At 34.1% G+C, this 15844-nt stretch overlaps 2 pseudogenes; both read right to left on the bottom strand.

Annotated features, from left to right (window-relative positions):
• Window positions 1–650: 650 nt before the first annotated feature.
• LOC146137969 (uncharacterized) lies at window positions 651–1333 on the bottom strand (annotated as a pseudogene).
• Window positions 1334–13347: 12014 nt separating this feature from the next.
• On the bottom strand, window positions 13348–14918 carry LOC146137970 (uncharacterized; annotated as a pseudogene).
• Between the last annotated feature and the right edge of the window lie 926 nt (window positions 14919–15844).

Here is a 15844-nt window from a genome sequence, read left to right on the forward strand (position 1 = left end):
CGGTACCATGTGGAGTGGCGATGACCATGGACTGGACGACCGTTGAATGATCCCCATGTCAAGCATTTTGCGAAATTCAGCTTTCGCTATTGCGAGCTTTTCCGGCGGAAGCCTACGTGCGCGCGAATGGACTGGAGGGCCGCTGGTAGAAATGTAGTGGTGCACACCGTGTTTTGGCATCGCGTGTGTAAACTGGGGAGTAGTGAGTTGCGGATATGCGGCTAATAACTTCGAGTACGGAGTTTCAACAGTCGAAGCAATGACATGGGATGCTTCCTGCGCTGTTTTGCTGCGTGGAGTGCCGTAGACTGACTTCGCATCTACCAGACGATAGTGTTTAAAGTCGACCACCATAAGCGAATGAGCCCGTAGAAAATCTGCGCCAAGTAGGGTACGGGAAACCTCAGCAATATAAAACTTCCATGTGAATTGGCCTGCGGACAAGTTGAGGCGAAGTACCTTAGTTCCGTAGGTGCGTATATTGCTTCCGTTGGCAGCCAAGAGTTTCTTGCCGGGGATGGGTATTGTGCGGTCACGTCCGGTTGGCGGAATAACGCTTACTTCGTCACCAGAGTCGACTAAATAATTGATACCGGATGTGCGGTCCCAAGTAAAGAAAAGACAGGTTTTAATGCCGGCCGTTGAAAGTATCAACGACCGGCTCGGTCGTTTCCCCGATAGTTGCATGGAGGAACACATTTGCGCGCCTTCTCTCGAAAACGGCGGTGGAAGAAACAAAGACCCTGGTCGTTGATATTAGCTGAATGGGTTTCGTGGTTGCGTGAAGGCGTTGACGAACTAACCTTTGAAACAGTCATTCTTGTCCGACTGCTGCTTGCTTGCCAAAGCGTGTCTGCCCGCTGGGCTAAATGGCGTGGATTGGTCATTTCCTCGCTTGCTAAAATAACGCGGACATCCTCGGGCAGGCGCGTAGGAACAAATGTTGAAGAAGAAAACACGCCTCGTGTGAGCCCAGAAGCGCAAACATGTCATCCATTAACTCAAAAGGCTTACGGTCTCCTAAATCGGGCATGTTAAGCAGCTGAGAAGCTCGTTCCTGGGGTGAAAGACCGAAAGTGCTCAAGAGCCTTTGCTTAATGGCGTTGTATTTTCCATCTTGCGGTGGATTCTCTAATAGATCGATAAGACGTTTTGCGGTGTCTTGATCTAGGGCTGCAACCACGTGGTAATATTTCGTAGTGTCAATCGCTACATTGCGCAATGCGAATTGCGCTTCAGCTTGTTGGAACCAGACACGTGGCTGCGCAGACCAGAACGAAGGCAGTTTGAGGGCAACGGCGTGTTGCATTATTGCTTGACTTTCCTCCGTCATATTCTTTTGTTGTCCAGAAATGTCGTTTCTGGACTTGCAGGGGTCACCAGATGTAGCGATGATTCTTGGTATGAGGCGCTCAAAGAAGTGGTGGAACATGTACCGCGTAACCACGATGAAAACGTACGCAAGAAAAAGGCAATTGTACGCTTCGTCAACTACAGTGTGCTAACTCGAGTGTGACATTAATTAGGTCACCCACGGGCTGTTACACGCCAGCAACTATGCTGGAGGGAGACTGAGTGCATAGAGTCGCCACAAGCTTTTCTATAAGACGAGTTGAGCATGGCTGCCTAAAAAATAACATTTAGATCAATATAATATACTGCAATAATTAAATTATACACTGTCACTGAACAACTTTTTTTTTACTTGCTAAACATAGTAAAATTTTCAAGTTACCGACTAGAACCACTACAAGTCATGTCATAAAAATATGTTTTAGTCTGTCATTAACCACCACAAAAACATATTATTATGACTTGTACTAAGTGGCAATGCATTCTTTAAGCATAGCATTGAGTGGCAATGCATTCTTTAAGCATAGCATTGAGAAATGTATTATTTATGTTACGCTTTAACTGAATGACAGTGCAATGATTGCGAAACAAGTTAATTTTTATTGTAATTGATATCTTCATAACCCACAAAAATTAAAAAAAAGGTTCACCCTACTTTGAAAACAAATTAAATCATTAAATAATTTCATACAAAAAGGTAGTATGTGTTCCAGATTATTGTATTGGACTTTATGTGCTATTGAAATTTGTGCTTAAACTAGTGATACACAATCTAACCCAAAAAAGTTGCCCATTACTGGGATATGCAGACCAAACATTAGACACAACACATATAAATTATATGTATTTACCACAAATTTAAAAATTGGATAAATGAACTTAAGATTAAGAAAAAGAAAATTTGAGTTTTTTTTACCTTGTGATCTATACTCTTGTTGATTTCCACTTGAACTTTGTCACAGACTTTTATTTTCCCATCTTACACTTTGCAGTTAAAATCCTGTAAATAAATAAAAAAGTTATGTAAACTATATTATTTATTAAAGGTCCAGTAGCATTCCAAAGTAAGATTGAAACAATGGAAATGTAAACCGAAAATCAGTTTGTTTGGATGTTATAAATTGATAAATATATTTCGCTATTAAAATCATCGTCAGTATCTGAAAACATAACAACATAAGTCAAGAAGTACGCTAAGGAAATATCAAAGTTGAAAGATTTTTTTAGGCGTAACACATATTCAAGTACCTCAGAAATTTTTTATTGATTCAAAAAACATCAAAATTGGTGAAAATGTTGGAATAATATTTACCATATTTTTTTACATTCTATGATGAAAGGTTCTAAGCAAAAACTTATATATTAGTCAACTCAATTGTGAAAAGCAATATTTTCCTCGCTGGCGCCGCTACATACAAAATAAAAGCCAAATGTGGATAAACTATATTAATGTAAAATATGTAAGTAAAATTTGCTTACATTTTTGTAATTTTTGAAGTCGAAAAGAGCAATCGGTTATTCGGTTGGCTGTCATTGATTGCCCTGAAACAAAGCAGTGTAATCTTAGTGTCTTTAATATTGTTAAAAGCATACTTGATTGTTTAACAGAAAAATTAAATTTCTATTTAGAATAAAAAAACATACAAACCTTAAATGATTCATTTAATTTAATCCTTTCATAAAGTGTAAAGCAACAAATCATCATGAAATAGTCTTTACAACTTTCATTGCTTTTGGATTTATGAATGAAATACCTAAATTCTGAAACAAAAATCCAAATTCAGTCACTTCGTTTTCCAAGACAAGGCTTTTGTAACATACATTTTAGATTCTAAACCTGACAGTCTTGCACAGCTAATAAAACATTATTACTACACATTTATCAAAATGCAAATTAAACTATATATGTCACCACTATACACTTTATAGTATTTGTTTAACATAAATGTTAGTAACTCGAAAGCCAAATATACGCAAAACCGGCTTTAACTGTAATGTATAACTTGTAAAAGTTCTAAGCTCTTTTTTCTGTTTGACGTTTCAATGAGTCGCAATAATTTTTGTTTTCTAAGAGTGAGTTGTTAAATTTCCAAAAGGATTTACCTTGCCGTTTTGTTTTGTTAATTTGTAGAGATATATTGGGTGATTTGGTATGGTCCGAGAAAGTTATGGGTAAATAATTCGCGTTTTTTATTTTGTGGATTAATTGGTCGCTTACGTATATTCTATCTATTCGCGTTGCTGATTTAGCAGTTACAAAAGAGAAATCTTTGCCATTCGGGTTTTTGGTTCCTATATGTGTCAGTCAGGTTTAGTCTAATTTTGATATTTTCCCAATTTACTTGGTCCGGTTTGATTACTAATTGAGTGATAGTGTCTTTTTGGTTATAAACAAAGTTAAAATCCCCTAAAATGATGTTGTTTTTATTGTTTGAATTAGTTATATGTTGTCGAGAGTGTTTTGTTGGTGATTCGGGTTCGGACGTGCCCAGATTTGAAGTAAGTATTAAAAATTGTAATTGTTAAAGTGTTATTTTTGGTTGTTAGTGTTAGAGAGTGAATTCTGTTTTGTATTATTATATTATGTTGAGTATTAAAGTTATTTTTTATTTTAGAGTTTACTAGAAGAATAGTGCCGGTTCCTGCTACAAAGGGAGTTGTTTGGACGTTATAGTGGTAAGTTAGATTATGTTTGTTTGACCATTTTGTTAAAGTGTCTTGGTTAATTTGGTTAGTTTCTTGTAAGACTAGTATATCAATTTTATTTGTTTTTATATAATTTGCAATTTTGTCTAATTTTTTTCGTATTCCGCGTATGTTTAAAGACGCTATGTTTATTTGTTGGTTTAGGACTGTGTCAAGGCGTGGAGGAGTGAAGGGAAAGAGAAGATATTAAGAGTTTATTTGGTTGCGTTTGGAGTTTTTGCATGGTCCGAAGGAGGTAGTTCATCTTGTCGAAATTCCGGAGCTTTTCCATTGGTTTTTCGTTTTTTACCTTTACGTTTTTCATTAGAGGGGGTTTCCATTCTATTTCTTTTAGATTGTGACGATGTGTTGTCTTCGGTTGGAGGGTCGTCGGTTGAGGGTTGATTTTGTTCAGAGTCTTTGTTTGAATTTACTTGGGGGTTTTCTTTTTGTTGTTCTTCGTCGCATGGTGAACTTTCTGCCTTTTTCTCTGAGCCATCAGGGTATACTAGTTCGTGGATGAGTTCTTCGGTTACTGGGTTTAGGGGATCTTTTTCAGTGTGTGCAGGTTGGTTGTTTTGGGAAGGAATATTCTTTTGTATTGGTGACATTTCCGGGGATACAAAGTTGCGAGGTCCGAAGGATTTACGGGATGGTCCTGGTTGGTTGGTAAGATCGGATTGTTTTTGGTTGATAATGTTGACCATGTCGTGAACATGATGTGCTTCCGTGACGGTGGGAAATTGGTCCAGGTTCATGTTTAGGAGTAGATTGTTGAGTTGTTTGAGTGTAGTTGGGGCATCGATTCGCCCAGTGGCCTGGTTGCTGACATCTGCGGCATCTCGGTTGTGTATCCTCTTCGCAAGGCTTTATAATTCGTAGACGGTTCCCTGCGATCGATAGCTGGTTTGGGATGTTGTTGAGATTAACGTTTTCAATAAACAAGTGATAGAAGAAACCATTGCGTATTGCTGGAAAGTTCCTGTGCGTACATGCCGTAATTCGTTTTAATGTTACCCATTTGTGTTTCTGTGTTATCTGTTGCAGTTGTTCTATTTCCCATTCACATGGGACCGGTACAAGGGTGATTTTGGTTTGGGGTTTTGGCGGTTCCATTGTGGTTAAGGTGATTTGTTGTCCGTTGTATATATATGTACTTTTTTGTTGCAGGAGGTTGTGGAAGCGTGTCTTTGCAAGGGGGGCCACAAAGGTTAGTTGATAAATATATGAGTGTCGGTTGATGGTACGACATCCAATAATCATTTCGAAGAGAGTTGAAAATATGTTATTATGTTGAATAATATCAAGAAGATCTTCCAATTGGAAGTCTTCATGACCGACAACCTGAATGTTGAGCGATCTTGTTAGAGTATAGAGAGATTACATATTTTTATATTATTTTGTTTTTGATTTATATATTATACTCAGGTATGCAACTGAACCCTTATTGGGTCCAGTGCTCCGTAGATTATTTTTAATCACATACGGTTGGATCATCATTCGTATAATACATCTTCGGCCGAGACCGGTGCTGTAAGGTGGCGCAAGAGAGTAATAGTACGTACAAATAATAATATATATAATAGAGTTACAGTTAAAGAGAGAGGAGCGCAGCAACCAACGCCAACCGTCTCTTGGTCCATGAGGTTTGTATTTAGAATTTCTGTTAATTTTTCTAATCCTATTTTTGTTTTTAGGTCCGAAATGAAGGTTTTAAATTTGAATTTGATTTCATCGGTAAGATTAATTATCAATTGATTTTTTTCCGTAATGTATTCATTTCTTATTTCCGAAATAGTTTTGAATTCAATTACTGTTGTTTTCAGAATTTGGAGGATTTTCAAATTGGTGAAGTTATTTTGAAAGCCTGAGGAATTTTGATTATAAAGGAGGACATCCTCGTCTGGCAGGAAAGTTTGATTAAAATTTTGTGTTGTAAATATATTTAAATTTTGGATTATGCTTTTGGTTATTTCACAATTTGAATTAAATGTTTAATATTGTCTTTATTTGATTGGCAGAAATTACACTTACGTTTAATTAATTGTCCTATTTTGTTTTGATAGATTTGTTGGCGTTTTTGGAAATCTCCCCAGCGGAAGGCATTATGGGCTATACGGTAAGCTATTTGTCTTTCATTATTTGTGAATAAGTCTTTTGTTTTTGGTGTTTTGAATAGTAGGGCTAGCCAGCTTATATTTTCGTTAGAGTCTTTTAATTTAAAAGTAGTTTTTGTTATTGTGATTTGGTTTAGGGTTTGATATATGTTTTTTAATTTGGTGTTTTCCCATTCAAAATCTGGATCATAATTGTTGAGTTTTTCATATTTGGTTTAAATTTCCATTTTGGGTTAGGTTCTGGACGTTTCGGGTAGTTATTATTAAATAGATTTTTGTTGATGGTTCTAATTTTGAATCCAAGTTGGTAAAGCGCCCAGTCATGATAAATTTGATTTGTTTCGTTGATATTTTTTATATATATTATTCGTTCTAGGTGGGCTGCGCTTATTTTATTTCTTATGTTTACCATTTTAAGGCCGCCGTCTTTATATTCGGATTGGATTTTGCTTCGGCTGAGGGGTTCTATTTTTGATGGTGACCATAAAAATTGGTTTATGATGTGCTGTATGTATTTTATTGTTCTGTTGTCCGGAATAATAATGCGTGCTACATGAATGATTTTGGAAACGATTAGGGAGTTTATTATATTAATTTTGCCAAACATGGTCAAATTTAGGTGTTCGTATTGTTTTATTATGCTTATGATTTTGCCTTTTGCTGCGTTCCAATTGATTGCGCTATTATTATTTGTTTCATTGTAGATGATTCCTAGCATTTTAATTTGTTCGGTAAAGTATTGGTTATAGTTAGCAAATAAAAGCGATTTAAAATCTTGGACAAGCGTTAGTATTTTGGTTTTGTTTTTGTTTAGTGTTTGGCCCGTGATTTTTTCATAATTTTCTAGTTCGATAAAAAGGTGTTTGATTGAGTTTTGGTCGGATATAAAAAAATTGTTGTCATCAGCATATTGTTGCATTTTAATTGTGTTTTTCCTAATTTTAATACCTTTGATTTCTGAGTTATTTTGAATTAGTTCAGCTAACACTTGTCCAAGGCAAATATATAAAATCATTGATAGAGAACAGCCCTGACGGACCCCTCGTTTGATGTTTATCTCGTTTGAATTTTTACCGTTAATTTCAATTTTGCTACTAATGTTTCGATAGAGTATGGAGACCCATTTTATTGTAAATTTGTCGACTTTGAATTTTGTTAGAATTTGGTGAATTAGGTGATGGTCCCCCGCTTTATCGAATGCTTTTTCAAAGTCGGTTACTAAAAGTGCCAATTTGTTGTTTTTATTTTTGCTATGTAATGAATTTCTTGCATTTGCCTATTAGTTGCCGCATTTTTGTGATTGGTCAATTTTGTCATCGAGTTGTGGCCGTAGTCTATTAGTAATGATTTTGCTTAAAATTTTGTAGTCAGTGTTTAGTAATGAAATAGGTCTCCAGTTTAAATAGTTAAGATCGCCTTTTTTTGGTATTAGTTTTGTTATGGCCAATTTCATGTTTTTAGTCATTTCCTGTTTTAAGTAAACGTTATTATTTAAAGAGCTTATGGCTATAATTATTTCTTGTCTATTTATAAAAGAGGGAGGATCTTCTATGTTTTGGTCAGGGGATTTGCTTTCGTTTTAATTTCATATTTTTTCTAGGATTTGTTTTTGTTTGGTGTTATTTATTGTGTCATTTTTGTTGTAAACGAAGTTTAATTAAGATTTTCTATATTTTGTTTTTTTATTTTGCTTTCGATTAGGTTCTGTTGTTTTTTCCTTACGCTAGGTTTTCCGGATTGGAGATACGAGTTGATTAAATTTATTGTTTTGTTTTGTTTTTTTTCAGTTAGTTTTATAGATTGTATCCTATTTTGTTTGATAGTTTCATGTTGGACGTTATAGTTTTGTTTTATGTTATCATTTATAATTAGTATTGTCCCTGTGCCTTTAAGATGGGGAGCGTTTGGAATGTTTGTATATGCTGTAGTAAATTTATGTATTTTTGTTTTATCTATTTTGTTTGTTTCCTGCAAGGCAAGGATGTCAATTTTGTTTGTTTTTATAAAATTTGATATTTTCCCTAGTTTTTTGTTAATGCCTCGTATGTTTATTTCAGAGACGGATTCAGATTCGGATTCTGCGTTTCGATCAGGACCAAGAGATGGTTTGGGAAAAGAGTGTAGTACCCCTTGGTAGTAAGCTGCGGAGGTTGTTAACCTCCGATATGTCCAGTTTTCGGTTAGTATCTCCTAGTTTTGCTTTCTTTCTTTCTTGTTCTTCTTTCGGTGATGTTTTTCTTCCCTTGTGTGGTGGTGTTGGTTGAGTGTGTATGTATGTGTGTTGTTTCATCGTGCGTTGGAGGTTGAGCTTGTCCTTCATCTGGTTGAGTGTGGTTTTCTGATTCTTTAATAAAGACTGCGTCGTGAGAGTCGTTGTTTGTTTCCTCCAATATGAGATTTTGATTCGTCAGCTCGTCGTCAGCGTCGTTAGCTGGGTCGCTTCTGACACTGTGTTCCGAGGGTGGAGGTTTTTCTTTATTTTTATTTGTGATGGTAGATAGAAGTCCCGTCCGGATCGGTTGGCAGGGGTGGGAAATTGATTGGAGGGTGGATCTATTTGCCCAGTGTCCGGTTTGGTTGCATCGATTACATTTTGGTTGTATACTTTCTTGCCCGGGTTTGATGATACGTATTCGGTTTCCAGCTACAATTATATGGTCTTGAATGTTCCGCATTTCAATTTTTTCGATGTAGAGGTGGTAGAGGGTTAAAAAAAGGCTAGGGCTTCGCGACCTTTATGAGGAGGGCCTTGCTAGCGGCGAGGGCAATTAAGGTAATCAATTACGTCACGCAAGACGTAATCGACCTTACACAGGCGAAAGAAAAAAACGAAAAAAGTGCAAGTATAGGCGAGTGACAAAAAAACTAAGATATACAGGCAAAGATAGATTTTTTTTGTTCCCACTAGAGAGAGGTAAAGTTAAAGCAAAAGAGGCTTAGAGCCAGGCGGGCGACAAAAGGAGAAAGCCAGGTAGCTAGGGTATAAACCCAGTCCTACACTATACTCTAGGAGGTACACAAAGATAGGCCTAAAATATAAACTATACAACACACACCTGCAACCTGCCTTGGCGTGGGGCAAGGGCCCCCTAAAGCCGGTTATACAAGAAAGCGGTCTGACAATATAATAGAAAGGAACGTTGCTGCGCGCGTAATGATTCAGACTTTTTGTTTGTTTTTAATAGTCTTTTAGGCAAAAAACTCAGAATAAAACTCTGTTTGGTACTATTTTATTTAGATCGAGGGCTTCCACCTCCGGACAACCGTCTACCAATCCTTTGAGTAGGAAAGGCACGGAATCCATACAGGGAGGGGAGGCGCCAGAGATTTTTTTTTTTTTATCTTTTTTCATCATCTATCTATGCCATTTTTCAAAACGAAATAGTGCCATGTCATTTTGTTTTCCTGGTGAAAAGAAAGACAAAGGACTTTGAAAATTGAAAGAAGGATTTAAGGTTAGGAAGGTTGGTTATTTTTGTGTTTGGTCTTTGGTTTCTTCTCGTTTGATATATTTCCTTGTTGGTTTTGATTACTGAGTTTTTCTTGTTGTTCTTTTATAGGTTCCAGGTGTTTTGGCATTGATTCTTGATCGGTTTCTTTTTGAGATGTTTTGGCTATTTGGGTGGGTGGTTTTCCATTTGGGTTTTTGTCTGTGCATATTCTTTTGCCTGGTGGTGGTTGTGAGGATGTTGGGGGGCTTTTGTTTAGTTCAGATTGGCTTTCGTTAAGGGTTGTTTTTTCTTCTGAGGTGATGTATTGTATTTCATGTAGTTCTTTTTTTTTTTCGTACTGGTTGTTTTCTTTTGGGTATGAGCGGCCTCATCATACGTTTGATGCCTCTTCGGCCAAGTGCCGGTGGTTGTTTTTCTGTTTGTGGGGTGTAGGAGTATTATTGGGCATGTCAGATATTGTAGAAGAAAACAAGAGACAAAGGCATAATAAATAAACAGTGTGTAAAGAATAATAAGATAGTAAAAAAAGAGGGGGAGCGTTCTATTATATTAAATTATATGAAATATATACCCTATTACCGATTTACACCATCAAGAAAAAAGTAGCCAGCACCATAGAAACATTAAATGACTTAAAAACATAGAAATTTTATTTTAGGACGTTGGGGGAAAAACCCCGAAAAAACGAGCAAGGTAAGGAAGGTAGGATACTTAGGTAAAAACTTAAGGCAAGTGAAAGTAAAAGGGCAGCTTGTCACATAGAATACTTATTTTTTATGTTTTTATTTTAATTGTTATATTATATCACATGTTATGTATGATTATACGTATATATACAGTAAAAGCAATGTCATACAACAAGGCAATTTTGTATGCCATATTTTCAAAGAATGCCCGAAAACGTTAAATAATTAGACATTTTTTTCATCAAGAAAATACAAAATTATAACTGCTGGCCCTTGCTATTTGAATTATTAATCTCAACATTGTAATATCAACCTATTTTGTATTCAATTTAGTCCTAAAGTATTGTCTCTCTCAAAAATCCACGTGTCTCAGTTACTACTGCTGACCTAGTTTAAATATAATCATTTTAAATTGTTATGTTTAATTCATTTTTAATTAAACCTAGCCAAGCCATTAGCCTAAAATGACGACACTATTTAATGTAGAAACCACCTTAATTGACTTAAGTAATTTTACCCACCAGAAGTCTTTACAACAATGGTGTTTTGTAAGTAAACCCTAGTTTTTTGCTACAAAACCTGATTTAAACTCACAACATATCTTGATAAATTCAGTCAAAAATATTTCGTTATAGTATGCTAGGTTGCTTCTTGGAAAATAATTAGAAGGAACTGTAATGCACAAAAGAACAGATAGTATTTCCAATAAAATACACAATGATGACTATTAGTGAGAGCAACAGTGAAGACCATGTGAAGGTTGTCATCTCCTTCCCCAGCATGCAAACCAATAATTGAAGAACACAAAAAAAGGAAAACATAAATCAAGAGGTAAAAAGTAACATCAACAGGGGACTAAATATTAATTGATTCGAAATTTACTAACAATATTTTATTTTAAAATTTTTTAAATACACCACAACATCACTTGAACTATTTATTACCTAAAGAAAATGACCAATATTTCCTTTTTTTAATTTTGAAGGTACTATAATGACAAAAGATACGACCAACAAAAATATATTGTAGATTATAACCGCTGGCAAAAAAAGCTTTTGGCCTGAATAGGCATTGATATGAGTATTGAAAAATTAATGGTATAAACACCACCTAGCTTAACCAATATTTAAGGACCATGCAATAATACCAATATAATGTTGAACTATTGAAAATCAAGAAACGCAAAACACATGCAAAACAAAAAAATTTTTTATTAGCATGCAAAACAATAAATTTTTTGGGTTTATTATAAAAAAAAATAGCTAAACATGCTAAACACAAAAGTAAAAACAAGACTCAGAAAAAAGTCAAATTAATAAGAACAAAACAGGAAATATCGAAAATGTCAGAATACCCCCTATATTGTTTCTCATCCGTTTTTCGTGGCAACTGAAATATGTAGTGCTTAGTAGCGAAGTTCGGAATCCAATTCTTTTCCATGTAATTTTTAAAATTGAACCAAAACTTTACAAATAGAATGTGATAGAGTTAAATTTAAATAATATAAGCCGTGTCTTCATATTGCTTCCGCAATTTAATTTAAAATTTTAGAGAAATCTTGCTCTGAACCAATTTCAATAAATTTAACCCTATGAACTAATGCAGTTGGCGAGCCATAGATTGAGAAACTTTGCTCAGTAAAGGTTTTAATTCTAAAAGGTCAGTGTTGGGGTAAGGTAAAGGTATGATATGGATCTGAAAAACACACAAGTATTAATAATACTAGGAAAACATAGGTCTTATATTTATTTGATTTTAACTCTGTTGGCTGTTGTTACACCAAATACAACATCATTAGTTTAACAGTTTAAAACCAACACTTATACATGGATGAAGGTTCTAAAATGGTGTTTATTTTACGTTAAACACTTACTTTGTTTATTGTGGTTTCTTTCCATATTGTTTAGTAGCTCTTTTATTGAAATACCCAAAATACTCTTCATTGGCTAAGGCAAGAACAGGATTTTATCAACTTCCAACATTTAATTTTGAAATCAGGTTCTCCATGCTGCAATGTAACGTAATGTAATTTTTTTTTTATGAGTTTTTAAAATAAACAAACTTGTACACAAACAAGAATACACAAAATGAAAAATCAAGTGGTAGGAGACAGATAAAGACCAGAGTGGCCAACAAGTGATACAAATTTAGGAAACTACAAATTAATATAAATGGTAATAACCAAAAATGTCCGATACTTGACATTTTATTGCGATACCAATACCCGATGTTATCAATCAAAATGAATCTTAATCATCAATCACACTTGTTGTATTGGCCAAGTCAGCTGAATGTCAAATGGGCAGTACTACCTTAAAAATAAAAGGTGCTTTTATTCCAATGTAGTAAAATTATGCCAGAAAAAAAAAACAATGTTAACTTACATAATTAAAGAGGTTCTGTACAATTTTTTTTTCAATGCGTGGCTGATGGAGTTGGCACTATTGGTAGAAATTGTTCTTTTGCAATAATTACTGATAACAAATTTGACTGTTTATAAAAAATGGTGACTCTGGGAAATGCTGATTTGAAATAGTTTAAGGTGATGAATAATTTTGTTTGATAAATAACTTGGTTTGACAAGGTTCACACTGTTCAATTGATCATTGGATGTGACACTGAGATGAGTAAGCAGGCATTTGCATTTTAGGTATGTTTTACAAAGTGATTTAAAATGATTTGGCTAAGTGCAATAAAAAATAATTAAAATAATTTGATTCAGGAAATATCTAACCATAAGGTATGTTTTACAAAGTGATTTAAAATACTTAACAAAGAGTAATTTTAATTAATCAAGGTCAATAAAAAATAATTTGATTAAGGAAATATAACCAAGTGATTTAAAAAGTAATTTGATTGAATAAAGGGCAATTTAAGTTAGATAAAATAATGGAAACATAACAACAAATATTAATTCTTTAAGGAAATCCATCGTGACATACAAAGTACTTTAAATTTTCTGCTTGTTCTTGTGTCATCCCTACACATGCCAAATATTGTTCGACCTCAAATAGTACAACGCGCTAGCAAATTCACTTTCGGTCTCAGCCTGAGCTACAGCTCTTTTAGCTGCAACAGTTTATACTTTGCATCTCCAACATTGTTTTCTGTCTTTTTTACCCATCTTTCCCATGCCTGCTCTCGGTGAAAATCGCAAATTAAAACCCTGCAATCTGAATAAGACATACTAATTGACTAATGTTATTCTTTTAGCCATAAATAACTTATTTGTTACCTGAAAAAGTACTTTCAATTGCATTTATCTCAGCATCACACTTGTCCGTCATAAAAAATGTAGGATTCCAAGTAGGGCACCATGATTTTAATATATTAAGTGCTTCTTCAATATCTGACTGTCTTTCATTTTGTGTAATAAAACTTGCCACTACCTGATATCCAACATTGGTTTTAACACACAAAAAAAACAAAGGTAGGGCATACTTGGATGTTTTATAGGTAGCATCCAGCAGACAGATATCTTGTCCATAACGAAGAAGCAGTCTGCGCTGCCATGCAAATTGGTGGACAAATAACAATGTTTGCTGGCAGTCAATTATAGGTGCAGATTCATCAGCATTGTTTGCGAACCTCTGTGAAATATTTGTTCCTGCAATGTAGGGTCTGAACAATATCTTGTCATCACTATGAGCTTCTTCCTTCCATTGATCTACCAAAAGTTGGACATTTGTAAAAGACTTAAAAAAGTGATTTTGAATGTCCTTCTTCAATGGAAAAAATCTACGATTACAGCTCATTGGAAGTTCTTCATCTTTAAAAAGTTCATGAATTCATCAATTTTTTTCGATCAGCCTTTTGTCAATTTTTTGAAGTATTCCAGCTGCCTAAAACATATATTTAATTTTATAAGAAACTGCAAAACCATACCAGCATTATGACAATTAATATCTAAAAGCAGCTAACAAACCTAAACATGTTATGTAATATAAGTCTAAACAAAGTGTAATCAAAGATAACCTGGCTCAATACATGTCCAGAATGTTCATCATCATTAGGAAATTCAACACAACAAGCAGACTCCTTTACTAAAGTTTCATCATTTTCATCTAAGATCTTTTTCCGTAATAGTTTAACATCAAATGAAGAAGTTTTGAAGCTCTAGATTAAAAAGACATTAAGTAAACAAACAATAATAAATTTTAACTTTTATAAATCATGCCTTGTATTGAGGAAACTTGAGTATTTCTTTAATAGTTATTTTTGCCTTGCAATTCATTTTTTTTTGAACACTGAATGCTTCTATTGTTTTTGAATACTTGAGGATGATCTAGCAACTGTTTAAAAATATGATTTTATATGTGCATATTTTACAAATGAACTAAAAACATATTTCAATGAAAATGCAATACATGTTTCGGAATTTGGTATGAATTTTTGGTATTGTTTGATTTTTTGTAATCTTTTCCATGTTGAATAATACTTTTTTCTTTTTTACAATATAAGGTGTAGATTTTTCATCCCATTTAATGGGAGTCTTTGACAAATCTGCATACAAACATAAAAACTGTTGGTATAACAGATACAAAATTGCACTTATAGCAAAGCTTACCATGAGAGTGGCTGTTAAACCGTTCAAAGTCTTCAATGGCCTTTTCACCACTTTTCATAGATGGAAACCACTAAAAAATGTTTACTTGAAAATTAACTAAAAGTATTCTTCCCTAAATAATTTTGTACCTTTATGTTAGATGTTTGTGTTATATCATAAGTTGCATCAGTAGTTCTCTGATTGTCCTTAAAAAGTTACACTTTGTTACATTGTTGTTGAAACTAAATGGTTAAGTGTTTTCTACCATAGTAATACAATTTTATTACCAGTGCTTCAGAATTACGAATGGTTAAAAAATATCCTTCCTTTTTTTCAAAACTTGAATTTAAAAGGGATTTTCGGATGATTTCGCTGCAATTCCTTTTGTATATCTACTGACTTTCCATTTTGCTTCAGACTGCAAAGAAAAGCATGAATTATTTTTTATCCAGGCTTTTTTATTTTATTTTTATAATATTATATCTATAGGCAAGTGATTCTCTCTATACAGTTAACCGGAAAAGACAAACAAACTTCATACCTGATATTGTGGAAATAATGCTATTTTGGACAATATCGCACGAACATTTTTCCTCTCATTTTTCTCATGTTTTTGAATTATATTAAACCCTTCTGTCTGTTGTAAAACATAAGGTGTATACATTCTGTCGTCCCAATAAATTATTTGAAGTATCTAAAAGTATGAAAAGATCACACAAAACACTAAACATGTACTTAATGCATATGTCTAAAAATAAAAAGGATTTTGGGCTATTTATGTTACAGCTATATATGTAAAAATTGAGAATTACCAACCATATTTTTCAGAATAAAGTAATTTCATTGTAGATGCTGTTGATTTGATGAACTCATCCAAGGTACGCCTGGCATTTTGACAGGACTGAAACCACTAAAATTGTATATCGTGATAACAACTACAGTTTAACCAAGTTTACAGTTTAACTTAACAACATTAGTACAAATATACAAACTTTATTTTTTAGA

The sequence above is a fragment of the Ascidiella aspersa genome, chromosome 7 (assembly GCF_963924565.1).
Source record: "Ascidiella aspersa chromosome 7, kaAscAspe10.2, whole genome shotgun sequence".
Taxonomy (NCBI): domain Eukaryota; kingdom Metazoa; phylum Chordata; class Ascidiacea; order Phlebobranchia; family Ascidiidae; genus Ascidiella; species Ascidiella aspersa.